At 40.4% G+C, this 24,600-nt stretch overlaps 1 protein-coding gene across 3 annotated transcripts in view; it reads left to right on the forward strand.

Moving 5' to 3' along the window:
• The first annotated feature begins 229 nt into the window (after positions 1 to 229).
• The window catches only part of LOC307254400 (transcriptional repressor p66-alpha-like), a 42,816-nt gene continuing 18,445 nt past the window's right edge, over positions 230 to 24,600 (forward strand). For 2 of the 3 annotated variants that reach the window (XM_080032783.1, XM_080032785.1), the window contains exon 1: positions 230 to 351. The gene's annotated coding sequence lies outside the window, so the exon portion shown is untranslated. The remainder of the gene's footprint in view (positions 352 to 24,600) is intronic. The other variant, XM_080032786.1, reaches the window with a different exon arrangement.

The raw sequence follows: 24,600 nt of genomic DNA on the forward strand, positions 1-24,600 counted from the left end.
AGAAAAGTGTGGTTTTTACTATTTACTATTCATCATTTTAACTTTGACTTATTCAATATTCGTCCTGGTCCTGTTTTTAATCTCTACCTACGTTTACAGCACCTTCTCCTTGTAGTCCCAAACGTAGCATTTCCCCTCTGCTTCAGCATTTTCAAACTTAACATTTCCGAGGTGTGTATGAACGCAGCATGACGCCGCCTGTGGTGGTGGCTCATTACATTATCTGGCAACCGTAGTGGCAGCGGACAGAAGAGAGGGGATCCCCGGGATTTTTACACCGAAGCCAGCTTAATACTAACATCAAACATCTGAAAACCGCGGGGGAATTCGGCCAGGCTCCTCCTAGACTTTGTAAGTTCACATTTTTCATTATCTTATCAATTAATCCCATATTGTTATTTTCAATTAAATTATGACGACGAAGGGAAGTTTCTCTGTCGGCGTTAGCTTGGCTAATGTAAGTTAAGCTAGCTAGCATAGCTTTATCTCAGCTAACGAGCAAGGTAACAGTTTGTGTGTCTCTGAGCTGCACACATACACCCACCGAGGAAGGGCTGCCAAGAGCACACCGCCTCAAAAAGTCGAGGAATATTTAAACTAACTTCCCCGGCAAACTTGTATAAGGATGCACCAATAGCAAGATCAAATGTAAGTTATTTTTTGTGTTTACACATAATGAAGCCATTGGACTGTGATATTACGCTGTCATTTTCGGTGTGTAATTAACGCTTGATTGTTCGTGAATACACTTAGCGGCTGTCTGTCTAGGCAGGCGAGTGTCCAGGGACTTAGCGTTAGCAGGCTAACTTAGCTCGCTAGCTAGCCTTCTAACACTAGCAGCTCACTGAGATGGGGTCGGTTTCATTGTCTGTCGTGTATCGCTATTTGGACCCGTATAGACATCCGAGCACAATATCACAACATGTATCATCATATTCAAAGGAGTTATTGCTCCAGTGTGAGGCAACGTCCTTTTCAGATTCTGTGAACGCTCATAAACACAATTGGCTGTTAGCTCGCGTTAGATAGCCACTGGTTTTGTAGCCGGACAGATGGACAGGTTGTTGTTGGCAAGCCAAGTTAACGCTAGCATGAGATAGCTTGTTGTTGTTGATGGGTTAGTTAGGGAAAAGGTGGCTTTTATTTTGGTCAAAGTTGGATCACTAAAGTTAAATGGATATCATCTACAATATTGACAGCGCTTAAAGCTAAGCCGGCTGTTGTTCTCGGCCGTGGATGGGCATGATTATGGCTTTTATGAGCCATTGATCTCACAACTTTGTCAGATTAGCTCAACCGTGAAAAGCCTTTTTATGGAGGCGTAATGGTGGACGGTGGTGCCTCCGTCTGGGTGTGTGTCTGTCAGTCCACAACGGGTTAGTAGCTATTACACACAACTAAGCGCCTACTTTATGTTTATGCCAGAATATAATTTTTTTTCTAATTTAAAATTCAAATTAATGTAAATAATAGGATGTCTTACTCTCAAGTCTAAGGGCATGATATATAACTACTATACCGTTCATTGAGCATTTAGGTACATTATTTAATGCTATTTTTGTGATTTTAACAATTCGATCTTAATTAATTAATATATCTGAATTATTAAGTCTAGTAATGACTCTGATGCCTCTCATGGTATTTATTTATTTATTTTAGGCTGTCACTGCATCTACAGCAAGCCATGAATCGGGTCATGTCTTTGGCACATCCATTCAGTTTTGTATTCACCTGTCGGGAGGTGTGTTGAATAGCAGTGTGTGTACACAATCTCTGACTTTGCTGAGCACCTGCCCTCTTTTAAAAGCAGGCAGACAGTTGGCATCCTTGGCTAGTGATGGGGGACACATGTCGCTTTGCATTTTATGATGGGCCTTGGATTTGCCTGAGGAGTTGGGCCTCTTATGAAAAATCCTCCTGGGAGTGATGTAACTAGACAGGCATGACTTGATATCCACTCTAATTCTGCTGCATCAGGACTGAAACTTTTTTTAAAGATACATCTGGGTTTTCCACTATCCACCATTCTTTTTTGTTTGTTGCTTTTGTCATAGGCTCAAAGGTACTTGCCTGTTGTTGCAATTGTTAAGGTTATTATGGTTAGATGTGTTTGTATGTCCTTCTTGTTGTGCTGAGTTGCAAGTTGTGCAGTTCAATCCTGATGATACACTGGGAATGAAAGTGAAGGACGACTATAATAAAAGTTAATACATCCGGTTCATAGTTAGGTTTTATTCAGTGTATCTAAAGCAAACATGTTTTCTCGCACTGTTGTGTAAAACGTATTAATGTGGCCCGGGAAAGAGAAGTTTGGGGTTCCCTGTTCAAGCTGCTGCCCCCGCGACCCGACTCCGGATAAGATGTTGAAGATGATGATGATATTAAGATAGGGATAAATAATGTTTATCACATGTATGTACATTTCCACACAGTAGTCTACCTGTCCTAATGACTAACAACTATGTGTAGACCGAGTGCCCACAACCAACTCTCTGCAGGGTAGTATAGTAAAAGTCTTTATTGTTTCCATTCATACACATCTGGCTGTGGTGTCATCATAATAGTATCTGTGTAGCTCAGTGAGGGGCTCAGTTTAACACAGCAGTTAGTGTCAGGTTGAGTGTGAGCCCAGTCATGTGAAAAGGTTAACAGGAAATGCTGGTGTAAGCTCAAAATTCTCTCCCAAATCGTCCATTTTAGACAGTGTCTGCGGGGATAAGAGATAAGGGGCCTCTGTTGTGTTATCATTTTTGAGATTAGGATTAAGCCACAGTGATGTCATCACCAGTAGGCTTTTTAGGCTTATTTAGACAACTTGTTTGTTTTTATTAGTTCCAGAATCAGAAAGGATTTTATTGCCAAGAAGGGTTTAACACCAACAAGGAATTTGTATTGGTGAAAAAGGTGCATACAATAAGACAATAAACAATGAACAAACAGTGACTATCATATATACAATATAACACAATATATAAACAAGCAGAGACCTAAGTGACAAGTTAAAAATAGGATAAAATAGAATAAAAAAAAAAAAAACTAAAATAAAAGATACTTCAAAATTAGCATATAATAGAATAAGTTAAACTAAAATAAAAGATACTTCAAAATTAAAATCCATCACCAATTTACAAATTGGTGATGGATTTGAGTGCCAGAGTCAGTGTAAGTCAGTTCAGGAAGATGCAGAATTTGAAGATGCTGCTGCAAGTGAAAACTGAAGTTGGCGCTTTGTGTTGCATACTGCTTGCTAAATTCTTGTATGCTATATCAGTATGTTATGCCATTGTTTAATTACTTACTCTTCCATAAGGTTTAAAAGTAATTTGATGCCTTGACCAACACTGGTCCAGACCATGTTGGAGTCTAGTCAGCTCAAGTTAATTTTATTTATCCAGACCAACATCTCAAGATACGCATAATGAAAGAGAGAGAGACTAGAAAAGGCTGGATCTTCTGTGGGACCTACAGCCAAAATGTCTTCAAGAAGGCACCTCCAGACAGGGTTTGGAGAGAGTTCTCTGGACAGTGGAGGGTCTAGCACAGAGAAGCCTGGACGCTCATGTGCTTGTAGGACAACAGGAAACGGAGGGTTTAAGAGATTCAGTGGTTTTCAGAAATATCACAGTGTTCTTGTAGGCAAGACAAACATGAATAAGGACTACGCTTAATAGGTGACTTGACACATGAGGCTGTCCTGCACGGGTGGATAATGGTAATTACTAGATGGCCCGAGGTAATCAATGAATAAGCAACTGAAAGTTAAGGTGAAAAGACAAGGTTGGGTTTAAAGGCTTAAAAAAGTCAAACTTCAGTGTCTGATGTCAGTCAGCAAGGATGTAATTCCAGTGGAAAAGGGGCACACTTGGAGAAAGTCATGCAGTTTGCTGACTTGTTAACTCTGAGGACAGACTGGAGGCCTGTGTTCTGAGAGCATTGGATGAAAAATAAGGCTTAAGGAGATCAGACGGGTATGAAGGGGCATGCATATTTACAGTTTAATAAGTCATCAGAAGCACCTTAGATTATCATCTGACAGTTCTTTCAACTTTTCAACAAACATAGTTTGTTGCTTCAGGTGCCAGAAGACAGGAGTTGTGGTATTGTTCACAGGGTCCCACCCAAAGGCCTTAGGCAACTCATGGAGCCGGAGGAGAGGAATCTTCCAATGTTTGACTGGCTGTTTCTTGTTTACCCTGTTGGACTTCATATTGACTCAAGCGCGCGCGCATGTGTGTGTGTGTGCGTGTGTGTGCGTGCGTGTGCGTGTGTGTGTTTACAGGGGGACCAACCAGCCGTAGACAGTTAGCAGAACACATGTATTTAGAGAGATGAGTTGGGCATTGTGTAATTTAATTTAACCTCAAATTTTTGTTGCACTAAAAAACAAACACACTTTTACATCAGACTAGACGATTGCCTACACATTACCTTCCATACTTGATACATCTCCCTTTCGACAGTAAGTTAACACATTCTTTCTCACTCAACGTTTTGTGTGGTCAATGCCCAATGAAATGCTGCCCCCTGGTTCAGACTGGAAGAAGACCTTTGGTAAATGGCCACCTGTTGACCAGGGGGGCCACATGTAGATGTAGGGATGGGAATTGATAAGAATTTAACAATTCTGATTCCGATTCTGCTCATCAATCCGATTCTCTTATCGATTCTCATTGCGTGAGAAAATAAGTACAACTTTGTTTATTTGTATTAACTTGCTTAAAGCACACACTAGACACACATCAGAAGTGTGTCTAGTGTGTGCAACAGTTATCAAGAGTACTTTAGGATTAGGACATTTTCAATTTTCACATTAATTGGTCCGGACCAAATTATTTTTTTTGCCTTTTTAAGCCCAAATGCCATTATGTTCACTAAAAACAAAGACTGAAAACAGTCAAGGAAGAGTTTGTGCCTTTTGGAATATTAACTGTGCTCATTTGCAGGGCTCAACGCTAAGGTTTTTTTTCACTTGCCCGACCGGGCAAGTGGGTCTGAATTCTACTTGCCCGAAGTCAATTTTTACTGGCCCCTATATAAAAATGTTTTTATTAGTGGTGTACAAATATTTGTTATATTCGCTCTTTATTTATAATGTATAAACACATCATGGACAGTGTTATAGATGACAGGGTTCAACATAACTTTTTTTTCCTACTGGCCCGCCGGGCCAGTGGATCCGAGTTTTACTGGCCCCTTGTATATTTTCACTGGCCCTGCACACACTTTTTTTTTCTTCATAATTTAGTGTCAATAATTATAATACCTGTATTAGAAAAATAAAGAAAGATAACCAGATCTAAAGGGAATATCTATACTGTAACAGTATATATATTCCCTTTAGATTTGGTTATTTTTCTTATAGTTAATTATATGAAATGTTGATATTGCTCATACACATAATATAAAAACCAGGCAAACATATTGAATTAGAAGCCTACAACTGAAAGTATGTTGAAAGAGTGGGCCAGTATTTTAAAGTCCAGTAGTTTGATGGTTGTTTGTATTCTTGAATTTGGGCAGTTTAATGAATAGTTCACCTGCAGAAGTCATGTTCAAACATAAAAAAAAATAAGATATGAAGGTCTGATCATTCTTTGTGGTGTGGTAGGCTGTTTTTATTACTTTCTCTATATGAATTAGGGATGTGAATGTGTCGACCGAATGACCGGTTTTCCACTTGCACTCAAGTTGACTTTAAAAATAGAATAGAAATCTGAAAATCAGTGGGTTATGCCGTTTTTTTAAATGGGAGATTTCACCGTGTATGTGAGTTCACGTCTGGTCGTGAGCGCGCTGCAGGAGTGTCACTTCTCCATGAAGTGTCAGCTTCACATAAGAGTCCGGTGTGGGACCATTTTTTCAAACTATTGATAAAAAACAATGCAGTGCAAAATATGCAGCATAAGTTAAACGCTCGTCTAAGACTATGACGTTAAATCACCTTAGAAACACACAATGCCTTCGTCCGATCACAGCAGCGTTTCACCGTGTGATCTCGGCAGCGAGTGAGCCGCTGCGCAGATGAACTGTGGTTTGTGGCTAAAATAATAACCGGGGATATTCTCCCCGTTAGCGATTTCAATGGGAAAGACTTCCGCGATCTGATTGAATGTCTCGAGCCTGAAAACACAGTGCCAAACTGCGCGACTATAGGAACTGTACAGTGAGCGGAGTCCCTCCGTTCGTTTCTGTCTACAACCGACACAATCACCGGAGACGCATTCACAGCGTTTAAATAACGCCTCTCATTTGTATTACCATTGGAGCTTGGATGCAAATACTGTAACATTACGGCGGCATATTGGAAAAGCGCAGTTATCATTTTCTGCACACCTCTGCTGTGGGAAGAAAGGGGGCAAAGCAAGTCGACTCGCAGGCGGACGGTAGGCAGCTCTGCCAACGGAGCGAGAGTGCACCCGCTTGTTGCTCTGCCTGTCAAAACGCCCACGCATCGGTTGTCCACTGGCCTTTCATTAAAAAATATATTTTATATTAGGTTTATTATATTGAGTCTTAAATAAACACTGCTTTCATTCCGACTCTCAACGCGCATTTCAATGAACCATGATGTAGTCTACAAAAAGATAGGCTACTGAACTGTGATTGGCCAGTCACTGGCCCGGGCGGGACAGTGACTGGCCAATCAACTTGCCCTGCATATGATTTTACTGGCCCCGGGCCATCGGGCTATACGTTATGTCGAACCCTGGATGATCATACTGAAAGTGGAGGCTATTATTCAAATATTATTTGAGTTGGAACATTTGTAATTTTTTAGTTTCTAAACCGACAATAACTGCAAATGAGACGTGTTTTATGCAAAAAAAACATTGGTCACACAAATGTTTTTTTCTTGTACCTTATTCTTTTTACAACAGCAATTCTTTAGAACTTTTTTTCTGTAACACATTTTTTTAGGCCTACAACAATCTGTTTTAAACGTTTTTTATTATTATTATTATTATTATTATTATTAAAAATCTCAACTTTTGGCTAAGGATAGGCTGTTTTGAACACTTTTCCAGTATAGTTTCAAGCTTCCACTGCCTCCTGGTATGAGAAATGACACCTCAGGTCCATTTATTAAGATGTACATGCAGGCTGTAGAGATGTTCCTCTGCTAACTGTTGCTGATGTTTCTGTTGACCTGCACACATTAAACTGGTAGTAGGCTACTAGCAGCAGAGCTAACGTTAGCATCCTCGCTAAACTACTACTAGATTCACTTTGGATGCATTTAAAAAACGCGGATATTTTTGCTGCTTTTCAGACGGCTGGGGTCTACTTATTTAGGCTTCTCGTTGGCTTTTGTACTTTCTGTTACACCAACGTAACGCGTGTAGTTCTCTTTCCTATCTCTCTGACTGTGTGTGTGAGAGACGCGCACCAGTTTTTTGCCGATATCTGTTTGTGTGTTTCGGCGCTGGAGCCCCACCAGGGTTCGACATAACGTATAGCCCGATGGCCCGGGGCCAGTAAAATCATATGCAGGGCAAGTTGATTGGCCAGTCACTGTCCCGCCCGGGCCAGTGACTGGCCAATCACAGTTCAGTATCTTTTTGTAGACTACCTTTTTTGTAGACTATCATGGTTCATTGAAATGCGCGTTGAGAGTCGTAATGAAAGCAGTGTTTATTTAAGACTCAATATAATAAACCTACCGATGGACAACCGATGCGTGGGCGTTTTGACAGGCGGAGCAGGAAGCGGGTGCACTCTCGCTCCGTTGGCAGAGCTGCCTACCGTCCGCCTGGGAGTCGACAAATCAATCGACTTGCTTTGCCCCCTTTCTTTCTTCCCACAGCAGAGGTTGAGGTGCAGAAAGTGATAACTGCGCTTTTCCTTTATCTGCCACCGTAATGTTACAGTATTTGCATACAAGCCCCAATGGTAGACTAATACAAATGAGAGGCGTTATTTAAACGCTGTGAATGCGTCTCCGGTGATTGTGTCGGTTGTAGACAGAAACGAACGGAGGGTCTCCGCTCACTGTACAGTTCCTATATAGTCGCGCAGTTTGGCACTGTGTTTTCAGGCTCGAGACATTCAATCAAATCGCGGAAGTCTTTCCCATTGAAATCGCTAACGGGGAGAATATCCCCGGTTATTATTTTAGCCACAAACCACATTTCATCTGCGCGGCGGCTCACTCGCTGGCGAGATCAGACGGTGAAACGCTGCTGTGATCGGACGAAGGCATTGTGTGTTTCTAAGGTGATTTAACGTCATAGTCTTAGACGAGCGTTTAACTTGTGCTGCATATTTTGCACTGCATTGTTTTTTATCAATAGTTTGAAAAAATGGTCCCACACCGGACTCTTAATGTGAAGCTGACACTTCATGGAGAAGTGACACTCCTGCAGCGCGCTCACGACCAGACGTGAACTCACATACACGGTGAAATACCCATTAAAAAAAACGGCATAACCCCCTGATTTTCGTATTTCTATTCTATTTGTAAAGTCAACTTGAGCACAAGTGGAAAACCGGTCATTCGGTCGACACATTCACATCCCTAATGCATATAGGCTATAGAGAAAGTAAAAAACAGCCTACCACACCACAAAGAATGATCAGACCTTCATCTCTTATTTTTTTTTTTATGTTTGAACATGACTTCTGCAGGTGAACTATTCATTAAACTGCCCAAATTCAAGAATAAAAACAATCAAAAATCATAAATCAAACTACTGGACTTTAAAATACTGGCCGACTCTTTCAACATACTTTCAGTTGTAGGCTTCTAATTCAATATGTTTGCCTGGTTTTATATTATGTGTATGAGCAATATCAACATTTCATATAATTAACTAAAATAAAAATAACCAAATCTAAAGGGAATATCTATACTGTTACAGTATAGATATTCCCTTTAGATCTGGTTATCTTTCTTTATTTTTCTAATACAGGTATTATAATTATTGACACTAAATTATAAAGAAAAAAAAAAGTGTGTGCAGGGCCAGTGAAAATATACAAGGGGCCAGTAAAACTCAGATCCACTGGCCCGGCGGGCCAGTAGGAAAAAACAGTTATGTTGAACCCTGCCCACCCCCCTTCACAAAACGGAGCAGAGGAGAGAGATGCAACGCAGCAGACACAACTACTCGCACATAAATGAGATAAGTAACATAGGCCTAAGCGTTTATTTAATAATGAGCACCAGCTCTATATGAAAAAAGACCGTGGATAGATGAATTTTATTTGGCGCTTTAAAAAATAAAAATATTATTATTATAATATTTTTTCAATAATTTCGGAAAAACTCCCGGTTGCCCGTTCGGGCAAGTGGGTTGTCATAGTTACTGGCCCAACGTGGCGTTTTACTTGCCCCGGGACGTCGGGCAATCCTTATTGTTGAGCCCTGATTTGCATTCAACTTGAAACTAAATTCAATTGACATAAACAATACAAAGAAGTCTTCTGTAAAGATAAGACCAACTATCAACTTTGGCAAATTAACCATTTGTTTGCAGAAAAAAATATCATGTATGCCCTCTCAGGAAGGATACGAGATATTTTATGTACATGCTGTTCTAATGTGCAGCGCGCTGTTTATTATTAATATATCGGCCCGTCATCAGACACATTTGCACATCAAGTTATCCATGTCTTTTGTTTTTGTATGAGCAGATATCGTTATTTTAAGTGTGTAGTTACAAAGCTTCATGTTTAACTTTAGTGTAGGCTACTGTTTCCTTATCACCGGGCCGCCGTGTTCCGCTGTGTGTTGTTTTGGGTTCGTCTCAACCACCGTGCGTAAAGGGTGCATTAAAACATCTGATGGGAGGAAAAAGAAAAAGGCTCTCGCTAGGGTTGCCGCGGTAGTAGGTGTTACTCGGTGTTGAGGCTCACACCGGTGGGAGGCTCAACACCGAGCAACACCGGATAGTCTAGGCATATGCCTATTAAAAAAATAGACATAAAAGCCAATTGACGGCGGCAGTTCATTCGGCTAAATAAAAAACTAGTATGTCTAAGGCTACTCTAAATTCTAAGTTATAATAAGGCTACTCAGAAAACAATGAAACTGAAAGTGTCTGCTCCGCTCTGTGCAGCGCAGAGCCGCGTCACAGCAGCGGAGTCTCCCGTAGAGAGTTTATAAGACGATGGCGGAGGACTTGGCTTCAAAGCCCAAAGCAAACGCGCCTATTTGGCAATATTTTTGATGAAACCCCAATACTAGGGAACCTGAAAACGTAGGCTAAACTAGGTAGTCTGCAAACTGTTGAAGACTCAGCAACGGGAGGTAACCGGAGGTAACACACACACTCACACACCCGCGCCTACACAGCGGCAGGCTGTCTGTGTGCTGCTGCTCCGTGTCGACGACAGCTTGCGGTGAAAAAATTATAACTTATAAAGTGTGGGGGGAGAGAACATGTTAAGTCCCCAGTGGAAATCACGCCGCAAATATAGGCCTATCCGTGGTAGCTTCACTCAAAACATTTGGAGCTGAAGCCCCGGTAAAATGACGTTGCGTCACCGACACACCTCAAAGTGCACGACAACAGTTATTGACAACACTGTAGAAAGTTCATATGGGTTGGTATGAGTCAAGGATCACACCGAGTTTAAACGAGTGAATTTAATCCAAGCATTCAATAAACTGCGCTCCGATCATGGCTCTGATAGCCTACAGACAGGTAAAAGTAAAGTAGCCCACCAGTCATTCTGATTCGATGAGGCAACACAGTACGGTGGCTCTGGTGGCTCATATTGAACAAATTGCATAATAATTTAACCAAATTATCTACAAACACTAAGCATTTGTTTTGTTCAAGAATAAATTGCGCGATCTAATGTTTAAGATCAAAGTAAGCGCCTACAGAGCCGACGGACCGTCTTCTCTTGAAATCTGCGGTGAAGCCTAATAACAATTTTTTAATTTTTAATTTTTTTAAGACCCTGTCTGGCGGTGTTACCGGTAACACCGGTGTTGACGCACGTGTATTACTCGGTATGAAAATGTCCACACCGCGGCAACCCTACTTGGCAGGGCCATCACTCTCATGCATTCATCAAACTTTTCTCTGCGATGTCTGAGCTGATAGATAGGTTGTGTTGCCACGGTGATGTGGAGTCTTAAACTGTTCTAGCTTTGCAGAGCACTTCTTTCTGTTCAGCTAAATATCCCCATAGAACCGCACTGCGTTTATTATCGCCACCAGTTAAATGTTGGTTTGCTTCTGCTCGTTTAACTCTCCCACATACATGCCGTAGTCGCGCGCAGCGCGGTACAATCGCACGCGCAAAGCCGCATACACAGAGCAGCTGATAGAGAAACGCTTGGAGACACGTGCACATTTATTTACTGCAGATCGCGGCCTTTCGCGCAGTTATGACCATGCACAAGCACACATCGCGCGTGCTAGTACATTAATTGTGCAGCACGGTTGGTAGTCAAGGCGGGGGCCAGTAAATATTCCTTCGCGGGCCGGATCCGGCCCAGGGGCCGCCAATTGAATAGCCCTGGGTTATGGAATACACACGTCAAAGTTATTTATTTTTTAATTTTTTTTCAATCTGCCTGTAACAAGGGATGGGGATCGTTAATATTTATTGATACGATACCTTTATCAATACGCCTTATCGATCCGGGTCTTTATCGATACCACTATCGATACTTTTCTATTATTATTAATATATATTTTGAAGAAAATATTATTTTTGGCTTTAAAAAATCAAGTGTATACTATCTATGAAAAATATATATAAATGTTCGCACTTGTTGGTTAATGTATTGTCTACTGTCACTTTTCATCATGTTTTAGTGATTAGGAAAATATTTAGGAAATAAATAATTGTATTTTAAATTAAATTAAATTTTTAATAAATATTGGCATCAGTAGTTTAATTATATATTTTAAAATGATGAGAGCACTATACAACTGTATTACTCATGTTTCTCCCCAAAAACTAAATTTCCCATTCCTTTACGTTACACTTGAACGCATCATGATAACCTAATAGTCGTTTTACTGAGCCATCCTGAACACATCATCACGCAGCACGTCTGAAAACTTTGTTTACTTTTTAAGCTAACTAGTTTGTATGCTGCCGATTACAACATGGATTTCACAATTGGATTACTATTTTTAACTGACGGGACAACAAGCTACACAGTCTGTGTGTGCGCGTTTACCGCTGGTACTTTGTGGATGATGAAGACGGGCCCGCCTGTGGTGCGGCGGCAGCAGCAGGAGGAGGAGGAGGAGGAGACAGTCAAAGGTACTGCATTTGGCCTTTATTTGATGCACAATGCTGATGTGCTTGGCCAATGAGGTTGTCCCCCCTTTACAAGAAATGTTTTTGCAACAAAGTTGCATTTCGCTTCTGCTTTATCTTCGAGCTTGGTCAAATAAAGCCAAACCATAGACCTTTTCGCCCGTTCAGCCATCCTCGCGAGCGAAGTTAACTGCCAGACTTCACTTGTTTTACTTTTAATACCTGTTTGCATTTCATTCATAAACATTGGCGGACACGCAGCAGTGATTGGTTTGGTTTGATTTGATTTAAATGCTGTGACGCGACTCGAGGGACACACAATTGCGTTACAGGACCTACGGGAGAAAAAAAAACGACGAGACTCGATAGTGGTATCGATAAGCCCAAACGTTATTGATTTTCTGGTTTTGAAAAAAGTGGAACCGGGTCCTTGATAGAACCGGGTTTCGATCCCCATCCCTACCTGTGGCAACATATTGTTTCATGCTTCCTAAGAAATAGCCTGGGCACCAAATTCTTGTTCCTACTTTAGCCAAAGTAAGTCAAATCAATATTACATTGAAGTTATATTTGAGAAATTAAGAATCACTTTTAAAAGCGTGTAATTTATCCATACAGTATAGAGTTACAGCTTGACGAGAGGGCAGAAGCTGCCTTATTTTTGTACGTATGTGTGAGCACAGCAGTATACATACTGGTGCAGGTGTAAATGCTTGGAACATATTGAGCAAATGTAAGGACAGTGGAATGGCTTAATGTTGGACTGTTTTAAAAAGCACCATTCAGGGTTCAACACTCACTTTTTAAGCCTTGCCATGTTGGCAAACGGGCATTGGCTTTACGTTACTGAAACTGAAAATATGATTGACATTTTTAGTCACCTTTTTATATTTTGAATAATTGAGATATCCTTCAGATATTTAAAGAACGCTTTATTACATTGATTGGATCTTCATCTCACTGCGCTTTAAGCAGTCCTAGCAACGGCAGGGGAGAGGCTCGACAGTACTGGGATTAGCAGGATGCACACTTTTTTTCTCCTTGGAGATTTGTGGTTTTCAGATTTAAATATGGGAATTAAAAAACACGAAACTCATGTAGGAGCCTCCTACATAAGTTTTGAGTTTTACTCACTCACACACACTCATACTAAAAGGTTGGATGACTCAAGTGTGGTGCTGAACTGAACTGAAAAAGGAGGATCACTTGGGTTGAATCTCTATGATGGCTTACCTCAGCCTTCTTCAACACTATTTTGTACCTATTTTAACCTGTAAACATTGCCAAGAGTTTTCAAGAACACAAATTTGAAAGACAAATAATCCAACCAAATATTTTGGAACACGACAGCTTTTCAAATGCATGGGGTTAAGACAGTCACATTTGTAATCAAAAAGTGCTAAGGTTCTATAACTAATCATGTCATCACATACATTTGTACATTTGCATATCTGCAAAGCCCCAAAATCTAGATGTTGGACAAAAGCAGAGTCAATTTGTTTTTAAATTTTGAAAACAAAACAAGTGTCCAACTGCCTGAAGCTTTTCCTAATCACAGTTCAAATTTGATCAATAACCCATAGAAAATTAATATTTTACACTGTTTTTTTCCAAGGGAATGTCTAGCCGTTTCCTAAAATACCAGCTGGAGACTCCAAAAGGACACTTTTGGTCCATGGCACATGAAATGTAACAGTGTAAAAAATGTATTTTCTATGGGTTATTGATCAAATTTGAACTGTGATTAGGAAAGGCTTCAGGCAGTTGGACACTTGTTTTGTTTTCAAAATTTAAAAACAAATTGACTTTGTTTTCTTCCAACATCTAGATTTTGGGGCTTTGCAGATATGCAAATTTACGCATCATTAGTAAGATATTGATGATTTTTCATATTTATTTAAACATTTTGGAAAATACTTTAATACAAAAAGTTTGTTTTAATGTCAGTAATCAACTGGCAAACTTTCATAATGATATCTATAAGTTAAAAAAATTCCCCATTAGCCCATCCCCATTCACCCCCATTCACTTAAACAGTGGTTCTGATTTGCTATGTCGGCCCGCTGTAGCTTTCCAGCAGCTTGTTGACAAGGTTGTCCACCCAGGTTGTGATCGTGGAAGGTCCCAAGATGTCATTTTTGGTGAACGACCTTTTACAACGCTCCATGTCCATAAAATCACTTTGCCCCCTGGGTACTTGCAATAAAAACGGAATCTACTGTTAACACGGAATGTCACGGAATTCGCCATTATTTTGGTGAAATTCAGTTTCCAAGGCAAAGGGATACAACACGGTTGACATTAAAGCAGAACTAGGGAGGAATTTTGGTTTGGCGACATCTAAAGACCAAAATACTGCAGTGAAATAAGTGCCTGCACAGGCGGACACAGGTCGCGACTAATGCCGCTCCTCCTGCGTCGTGCTTGGTGCATGCGAGAGTGTGACAGTGTTTACGTCATTTCGCTTGAGCCAACCCCTTAAGACTAACGATAATATCAAACCTGTTTGATAATGTCGGAACGTCAAGACGGGAAGAAGACTGGCTGAAATCGGGTCGGATGACCACTTTACACCAAACGATTGAGATTACGGGCGCGCGCCACAACTCCAGCATGACTTCTGTGATTTCAGTCCGACATTGGAAGATTGTCTGCGACTGTCAAATTGCGTGAAAAGTCGTGTAGTGTAAGCCCAGCATTACACGCAATTATAACTCTAGGGTCTACAGCCCGTTGTTTTCATGTAGTGTAACTTGTGTTTATGTGTTACATTATTCAGCTGTTGCCGTGATGTCGGCTAATGCTGATGCTAATGTTAACTAGCTCTCCGTCGCACAACAGACTGTAGGTTGGTGTTGCAGCCTGCTGTTAGGTGAAGCGCTGTCCCACATGTAAAAGCCATGGACCTATAAAGCCTGTCCAATATTCACTCTAGTCCAGCTTCTTGAAAAGTTTATAAGGACTTTATTATTTATGCAAAAAAAAATATTTAATGTTTTACTTGAAGGACAAAATGAATGGCTTTATTTTCTGTTATACCCAACAAATCTTTTATTTTTTTTCGTTTTACAGTCATGTAGTTGTTTTTATTTGAAGCACTAAAAACAGTTCAATGTTGTGATGTATTTTAAATATAGTCTTATATCTGATTAAATTGTTAGAATATTATTTGTTTGCATTAATTAGACACTCGTTCTGATGATTAAATCAGTGTTAATTGTCAAACGGAAGTCATGAGATTAAAATGGAAAAACAGAATTTGTGAAAAAATAAAACGGAATTTGGAAAAAAATTAAACGGATTTCATAGGGCCCTACACCGGTGCAATCTAATCAGCTCAAATGATCATGGCAGCCATGATGCTAGGGTTTGGGTACCATTCACATTTTTAACCAATTATGGTACCCGAAATTCAGTATCGGTACCCAACAGCACCTTATTTCTTTTTTTTTCTCTTGATAATTCCGTCTCTTTAATAACAAAAATTTAATTTCGGAAAGGTGACCCAGAACCTGCACCGGTAGCAGCCGGGAAGCCTGTGAAAAAGTTATGGTTAAAGAATATATTTATATCAATTTGCATGTACGGCGGTAAAAGATTTACTAAATGTGGCAGGCAGTGTATGAGAACAATTCTTTTTTGTTTTGTTTGTTAAAATCGCTAATGAAAATGCTGTATTTTTTATCTAAATCAGCTATTATTCACACACATTCTTTTCTGTGAGAGCCTTTGACACAAAGTTTGACCCATACATTTACATTTGGTCAAGTAATGAGACATGACATCTCTAAGACGTGGGCTCTCGCAACTTAGATTAATCTTGGTAATTTTGGGTAACGGGTCGTTCCTGGTATTGAGCTTTGCGGTTTTGGGTCGGTTAGGGTATGCAAACTGGACCCATGCAGGACTCAAGGGTACCTACATTTAGGGTTGTTTTTGGCTCCCCATGACCTTGACTGTTGAATTAAACCAACTGTAGGATGTACTCAGAAAAGTTACTTTTCTGGCTGCTATTATAATTATATTTCAATTTTCAGATTACTGTGAAAAACTGGTTGATTTGGAAAAAATACGATTTTGATTATACAGGGTTGGAAAATTACAGGGGCAAACCAGTTACACATGTGAAGTTCCATTTTGGATTTTAGTGTACAGCTGCTTGGTGATGATATTCAGATGTGAGTGAAGACCAACCTGTTCCACAGGTTACAGTAGGGCTGGGCAATAATTATATTACGATTATTAATTGTGATAAAACTCCTGTCGATTACGAAGAATATGCGTTCGACATAAATGCTCGATATGAAGATGAAAAAAAAAACATAACTGATATGGATTTACTTAACAGCCAATCACAAAGCAGAAATAAACTCAACAGCCAGTCAGATTGCAGTGTTTGCATTTCCTGTCTAATTACACGCCCATTTTCTGGTTCGACGTGCATGTTTGAGCTTCCAGTAGTAAGGAAAGAGGAGAACCATGTGTATTCACCTCGGCAAGAGTGAAGAGAGTCTTGTGTTTAGCGAAAAATGTCGGCGCAGCACTCTGTTTGTTGTGTAGTGTTTTTCCTCTTCATTAAATTAATCAGTGGGCTACACTGACGGATCTGTAAAGGCAACACTGTGTCCCTCTGCTACGATTTCACCATAGTCACGTAGCTGTCCCTGCCAGCGCTGTTTGCTCACTGTCGGCTTGCACCGAGCCGTCTCTGTGCATTTACCGGCGTAATAGGCTCGCAACACGGGGGGAATAAATATAGGAGCGGCCACACCGAAAGTGTGAAAATGCGCAACAAGTTTTAACTGCCGTCCGACCGCTGCTACCAGCAGCGCGAGCGGTGGCTGTTCCAAAACAGCAGTCTATCGTATCGTCTTTTGCGGTAGTTGCAGCTTATGAAAAACAATCAAAAAGAAGCAATGCAACAGTATAACATACGGGTAGCTGTTCAGTTCAGCCTCATTAGCCTGCTGGTCTGTAAGACCATGTAGCTACAGCATGAGCATCTCCCCTACCTACAGCTGTTGTTGTATGTGTGAGTAGTAGCTTGTGACGTGCTCTGAGATTCATTAAGCATCTGAGCCACAGCTCTACAAACATTTAAGATTGTTGCCTCCCTGCCTGAGGACTTTGATGTGATAGTAGTCACTCACAGATATTTTAGTTTTAAACACATTATGTCATAATATCTGGTTTAACAATGTTTACATTTTGCACTTTCAACTCACATTTCTCCTTTTTGACATGTAAAACCAGTAATTCTCATATTTGATATCTTAATAAATAACGAATAAACTTATTGTAGTATCCCAAAATTTTTATCCAATCAGAAGAGAGAACGCTACAAACTGACACTCGTCTCACTCATATATACCAGGGGTTGACACTAAGGTTTCAAAAGCACTTGCCCATAGGGCAAGTACAGGTAATGTTTTACTTGCCCGAATGTCGTGTTCACTTGCCCCAAAAAACTGTTAAACAATGATATATATAGGCTAATTAAATTATACATTTTAGCGAACCTTATCTCTTAAATGCAAACACTGCTTTCTGTCTCATCCTGACCACATTAGGGCTGGGCGATATATCGAATATATTCGATATATCGCGAGATGTGCTCCAGGGGATGTATAAAATGACCCTATCGCGACCATCGAATACAAATTGGCACGTAATGTGTTTTTTTTAGCCGCCGCCGCCACCGGCAAACTCGCTGGTGTTCGCTTCTCTCGCTCTTTCCTGTGGCTCTCTGCCTCACAGACTCACATGCATTGGCAACTCACTCACTCACCCCTCCCAACCAGAGTCTCCTGGGCGCGCACCTGTGACGTAGTCTGTGCCCTGTGAGTGTTTACCTTTATCGCCATGTGAAAACAACGACGAGAGGGGGAGAAAAAAAGACGAGGGCTCTGCTCTTATGACAGCCGAACGATGAATCTCTCTCTCGGACTAACAGGCAGAAAACGAAACTTAACTTAGACAGGGAGCAACTGCTCTTAAAGCGACAGTAACCATTATACATGTCAGAGCCTTTTATACACATAGACTACTATTATGGATCAAAACCTGTTCTGCATTTAAAGTGTGGCTGCTATCTTCAGGGGGTTAGTGGTGATAAACAATTAGTAAGTGGTTGTAATGAGTCATAATTAGTGTTCTCAGTTTACAGATTAACAGAAGATGGAAAAAACTGTTTCCAAATAAAATAATGCTGGATCCATTGTATGGGAGTGGAAGGATGTGGAATAATCAATACGATGTGCAAACTCTTTGCCATGTGCAAGTTTCAAATTGTTCCAATAGAAAGCACTAAAGAATATAAACATGTTTCATGTAGCCTAATGCATTGGGCACATTTTGCAGGGACTATTTAAATCATATTACTGGTGTGATGTTATGCAAAAAATAAATTAAATTGAGCATTTAGGATGTGCTCTAGAGGAGATTTGAAATATATCGAGATATATATCGTGTATCGAGATATAGTAAAAAAAATATCGAGATATTGATTTTGGCCCATATCGCCCAGCCCTAGACCACATACAACCAATAACAATTCATATAAGCCTAGATATCATGACATCACACTACACCAAGCCCTTGGTCCTGCTGCAGCATCGTGAAAGGGCCTCTTTTTGCCATGCACCTTGCCCAGGGGCTCAGAAAACTCAGTCTAGCTCAGAGTCAAGCTGAAGGTAAGCTTCCACACAAAAGTGTTCAGAAAAATGTAACTTATTTTACTTATTTAAAACGGTCACATTGTGCGAAAAAGTGATAGTCTGCCATAAAATTATTAAAGTCCACCATGTTAAAGCTATTGCCAAGTTATACTGTAAGTAGGGAGGGGGATCATTAATTTCTATTCATATTGATACCATATATAATCCAAATCTTTATTGATACTTTTCTATTATTTTGTTAAAAGAGAACTGATATTATTGCTTTAATTGCTTATAAGATTAGAAGAGCTAAGGATAGGACTTTAAACAGGTCAAAATTCCATATTTAGGCCTACTAATAATGTTATATTGCTGGGGAAACAACTTTTTCACCCAAACTGTATTATTCAAGCTTCTCACGAAAAATTTAAATTAATTTTTTTCCTGATGTTACATTTGAACACATCATGATGTCATTTTATTGACCTTTGCCTAATAATAATTTTACTGAGCCGACCTGAACACATCACGTTTGAACCGTTTGCGATTTTTTTTTAAAGCCAACTAGTTCTTATTCTGCAGATTTTAATATGAATTTAAAAACTATCACATTTTTTAACTGCGGGACTTGCTACACAGTCTCTCGTTTGCGTTTGTTGATCACCGCTGCTTTGAATGAATGATGAGACGGTGCCGAGCCCGTCTGCAGCATGGGCGGCAGCGGCTCAGCGGACGTATTTTATTTTTTATTTTTTTGGAGACAGAGTTGAAGCGGGTTGAAGGAGTTTCTTCAAGACAGTCGAAGGTACAACACTTTTACAGTCTATGATGCAGACCACTGATGGAATAATTCGCCAAAGTAGGCCTAATTAGTTGAAGATGACCCGACTCTACTCGATATTTAAAATTAGCCTACATCATGTGACCTACTGGACTCCATAGCGGTATCGATAAGCTCAAACGTTATTGATTTCTGGGGTTTGAATATAGCGGAACCAGGTCCGTAGCCTAATAGAGCCGGCTTTCGGAACGTAGACAGCGAAACTGCGCGCACACAGGCTGTTGTGTGTGTGTGTGTGTGTGTGTGTGTGTGAGAGAGAAAGAGAGAGCGAGCGAGAGAGAGAGAGAGCGTGATGCTGCTGGCTGCTGCGCGCAGCTGCTCAATAGTAGCCGATCTATTTTGTGTGAGTTAGCGGGGAAAAAAATGTTTTGCGGACTCTAAAACACATGAATAAATAGCTTAGACTACTGACAACTCATCTAAAATCCACTTGCCCGGTCGGGCAACCAAAAAGCAATATCAACTTGTCCGAACATTATTTTCACTTGCCCCGGGCAAGCGGGCAAGCGTTAGTGTCAACCACTGTATACACTCCATGGTCTCACTGCCGGTGCACGCCAGAGCAACAGATGGGTGACTGTGTATGCGCCTACAATGTCGGAGCAGGTAGAAATCCTTCCCAATGTCTGTTTTGATGTTTTTTATCATGTTGTATCACACTTATAGATCTGAGATGATGCTAGATAACTCGCTGCTTGAAGACCGCAGTGCATTAATATGGTGACTTAAGGACGATCGAGGGGACTGCTAACTGCAGTAACTGACAGGAAGTTAGCTAAAAGAACCATTCCGCTTACAGCACCTTTAAAATCCTGAGCTGTAGAACTTTCAGCAGATATTCCTAGCGGGAAGCTGCGCGAGTGTTCACCCGTTGGGAGCGTGGGCGACGTGCAGATATGACAAAGGCTCTGCATGCTCCAAAAAATATTTTTTTTTAATCTAAATTGATTTGCAAATTATTTTTCGGTGCTGTGTGAACCTGGGGGAAACACTGGTTCATTCAATGTTCTCTTATCACAATATGCTAATAAACAACATTGTGTAGTTTAACTAATGCAACAGAAACTCTGGTTTCTTCAGGCTTCAGCAGCATCACATTATATATCGTGATCAATATCGATATCGATCAATATCGAAAAAATTAATGATAATATTTTGCCATAATCGCCCAGCCCTAGGTTACAGGCATATCATCAATAGACTACTAGGGCTGGCCCGAATGCCATTTTTCAGGCTTCGAGTATTCGTTGGTTTTTCCGAGCGAATATTCGGATATTCGTTCCAGAAAAACACACCATCAAACCAACATTAATAATGCATGTACTCACTGAAACCGAGTGTGTGAGCCGAGACAGCAAGCTGCGTAGTTTGTTGATGCTTTAATAACTTTCAAACGGTAGTAAAGTCGGAGTTCCTTACTTTTTCCCCGTGGAGGCAAACAGCTGTTTTTCCGTTCCAAATCAGCTGTCCTCTGCGCCATCGTAACCCGTGCAGGAGCTTATCAATTCATCCAGGAATGTGCATCTTTTCGGCGATTTATAAATCCATACAAAGATCCAATATTGATAGTCTTTTGTGTCCATATTATATCCATTATTGACCGCCTATTCCCATGATGAAAGCAAGTCACGGTTGATGATGGCTGAATAGCATGGCTGAATGTAAACAAACAGCTGAGCTAAGCTAACGTTAGCATTACATTTCCAATTGTCTCTATTGTTGTCTCTGTTTCAATTTTACAATTGTTTTATAACTTGTATATCCAAATATTATTTGCTGACAAAATATACTGCAGTTTGAGCTACCTTTGCAAAAAAAAATGTAAAAAAAAGTGTTTTTGAAAAAAAAAAAAAAAAAAAAAAAAACGAATATCCCGAATACTGAATTGAGCTCTGAATACTAATTTAACAAACGAATACTCGGATATTCGAATCATTCAGGCCAGCCCTATAGACTAGTGAATTCCCCCTATAGAAAAGCCCTGGAGGTCTTCTACCAAAGGCTCAGAAAAATAAAGTGCACAGGCAGGATGTAACCTATCACCGAGCTTGACAAAATATTTGGCTCAGAAGTCACTGTTAACCCTTTTTTACATTTTTTATTAATAGAATTTCTTTGTTTTTGGCATTTCATTTTTAGATAATAATTTCCACAGTTAATGTTAAAAGTTGTGATTTAAGATAAAGGTGAACATGAATAATCCTATCTATAATCTATGTTAATTTTATTATTTTTAAGGCAATTTCCATAGCACACACTCTTGACCATGTGCTGAATATAAAACTAATGGTGACAATATTTAGGGAAAACATATTTGCGTGTGACATTAGATATTTTATTATAATAATATATTAATATTACATCATGCATTACACTTTATTTGCAATCCCCCCCCAAAAAAAAAATGGTTTTATTAAAAGAACCCAATCACCTACTTACCCACCCACCGAGGTAGCCTTCATACACAATAAGATAAAGTTCTGTAGTGTAGTAAAATAGTTGTATTGTATTGTTACAGTGGTATCAGTTAAAGAAACAAGGGACGGACAGATGACAAGATAAACTAAAAGATGCATTTTATTAGATAAAATGTAAAATGAAATATTGCCATCTCTTAATAAAATGATCCTTTGATCCCATAGGCTAGGTGCATATTTAATTTTTTCGCGGCTCAAGAAAAACATCACAACTTTTAGCCAGGCAGACTGAGATAGGTGAGATAGGTGATTTCCACATAAGCAGTATTCACGCCACGACTGCTGTTTTTTGGATGTCTTTTGTACACACAGAATATTTAATTCCCTCCGGTTTAACCTCCATTAACCACTTACTGTTGAGGATCTCATCCTAAGGTATGAGTGCAGACTCCACTCAAACATGGGCAACACATCTACTTCCTTGTTATGTTCTTCAGCTATGTGCTCTGTTGACGTGTTCAGCTCCTAGATGTCTTGTCTGGTATGCTGCATTTCCTTGCACCCTATAAACTTCTTTTTTTTTGTCCCTCCTCCCCATACTCTGGTCACTTCCTGCTACAATCCGTTTTCTCAGAAATGTAATCTGATAGCAGTCTGCGTGTGTCCTGGCCCACCGGTCTGTATGTGGTTATGGGCTTCTGGTTTTACAGGATTATGGAGTAACCATTTGGAAACAATTTGGCTGAAATTGGAGATTATCCCTGTCTAGGATTTTTTGAAAACATTTATTCCTTGTTATTATAGCTAGTAAACATTTGTGGTTGGAAATGTATGTGATTTGAGCCTGAGAAAAAAAAAACTACTAAAGAAGGTTAAAGAAATGTTAAAGGATTTCAAAGCTTTTTAAACTTTCCTCAAGTCATCTGTTGGTCAGTAAGTCATGCTTTGTTAATGGTGTGAACCCATTACTCAAATGCCTATACAAAAGGCTTTACTGCTTTCCACATGTATGTTTGTTTACAAGCAAAAATCCAGAACAGCTGTGAGAATGTGTGCTGTATCCGTGTTTTAATCTGGCTATATGTTTTCATGTGGTTTGGACTTCCTACACTTTGTGCTGTTGTCGTTGTCATGTTGCTGAGAGAGAATCCAGGTGGAGACATGCGCACACACACATACACTCTGTGTGGCTCTGGCTCTCACTCGCTCTCACACACACACACACACACACACACACACACACACACACATGAACACACACACACACACACACACACACACACACACACACACACACACACACACACACACACACACACACACACACACACACACACACACAGAGGCGGTCTGGCAGATTCAGGGTTAAAGGCTTCCATTTTGTTAGGTAACACCCTAATGGTCTGATCTGTCAGTGGCGTTAAAATGGCAGGGGCTTAACCCTTGGCGTTCGGGACACAACCAGTAGGGGCACACACACACACACTCTGGGCTGGCCCGAGCCGACAGCAGAACTACTGAGGAGGAGGAGGAGGAGGAGGAGGGGGGTGGGGGTCGGGGGGGGCAGTGTAGGGCAGGGAGGGGAAGAGGGAAGGACGAAGAGAGGGATAGGGAGAAGACAAGGAAGAGTATTTTTCACTTGGGTACAGTTAGATTATAGCTCAGCTAACCACACGTGCTCTGCACCCTTTTCCCTCCCCCAACCATGGCACCACCTCAGCTGGGTCCCTGCCCCCACTCTTAGCCTGGTGAGCACACATTAGCATAGGTAGTATGATCTTTTTTTTTCTTCCCATTTATACGATATCCCAAAGGAAAACTACTTGACCCCTTAATGGCCTGCTAAGACTTTGTCATTGTAAAAACATACTTAATGAGTAGGGTGTGAAATAGAAAAGCAGATAGTGAGTAGTACGTTATCAACCTAAATTGAAGATAAGCATTGCCCTGGTCATATCTATAAGTAAGACAAGTGTCAGTTTGAGGGATTAATTCAATATAATAAGGGCCAGTGCCCCATAGCCACACAATAAAAAGAGTTGTCGCTCTGCTCTGTTTTATTGGGCCACAATAATAATCCATATACTTGTATTGCTTTTTATTGGACGGTATAATTGTTGTTTCCCCTCTCATTGAACCCTAAGGACACAGTTGAAAAGCCTCAGTGTTTTTTAAAATGGCTGTTAATGTGCTGGCTGGCTGCCTCCAGTCCCAGTGGGGAGATCATTACAGGGCTGGAGATGAGAGGCTAGCACACACTACGCGCTGGGATGAGCCTTTGCCATTGATCTGCTCTCTATGAACTACTGGACACAATGGAAGACCCACTGAGGATCAAACCTGTAGTGTCAGTCCAGGTCACAAGATTTCCATTTGCTTTCAGCCAAGTGCATCTTATCCTGCCGCAATACATGCACGCGGATGGGACATATTACTCCCTATTCGTATAGACAATTAG

Source organism: Ammodytes marinus, assembly GCF_949987685.1.
Source record: "Ammodytes marinus genome assembly, chromosome: 8".
Taxonomy (NCBI): Eukaryota; Metazoa; Chordata; class Actinopteri; order Uranoscopiformes; family Ammodytidae; genus Ammodytes; species Ammodytes marinus.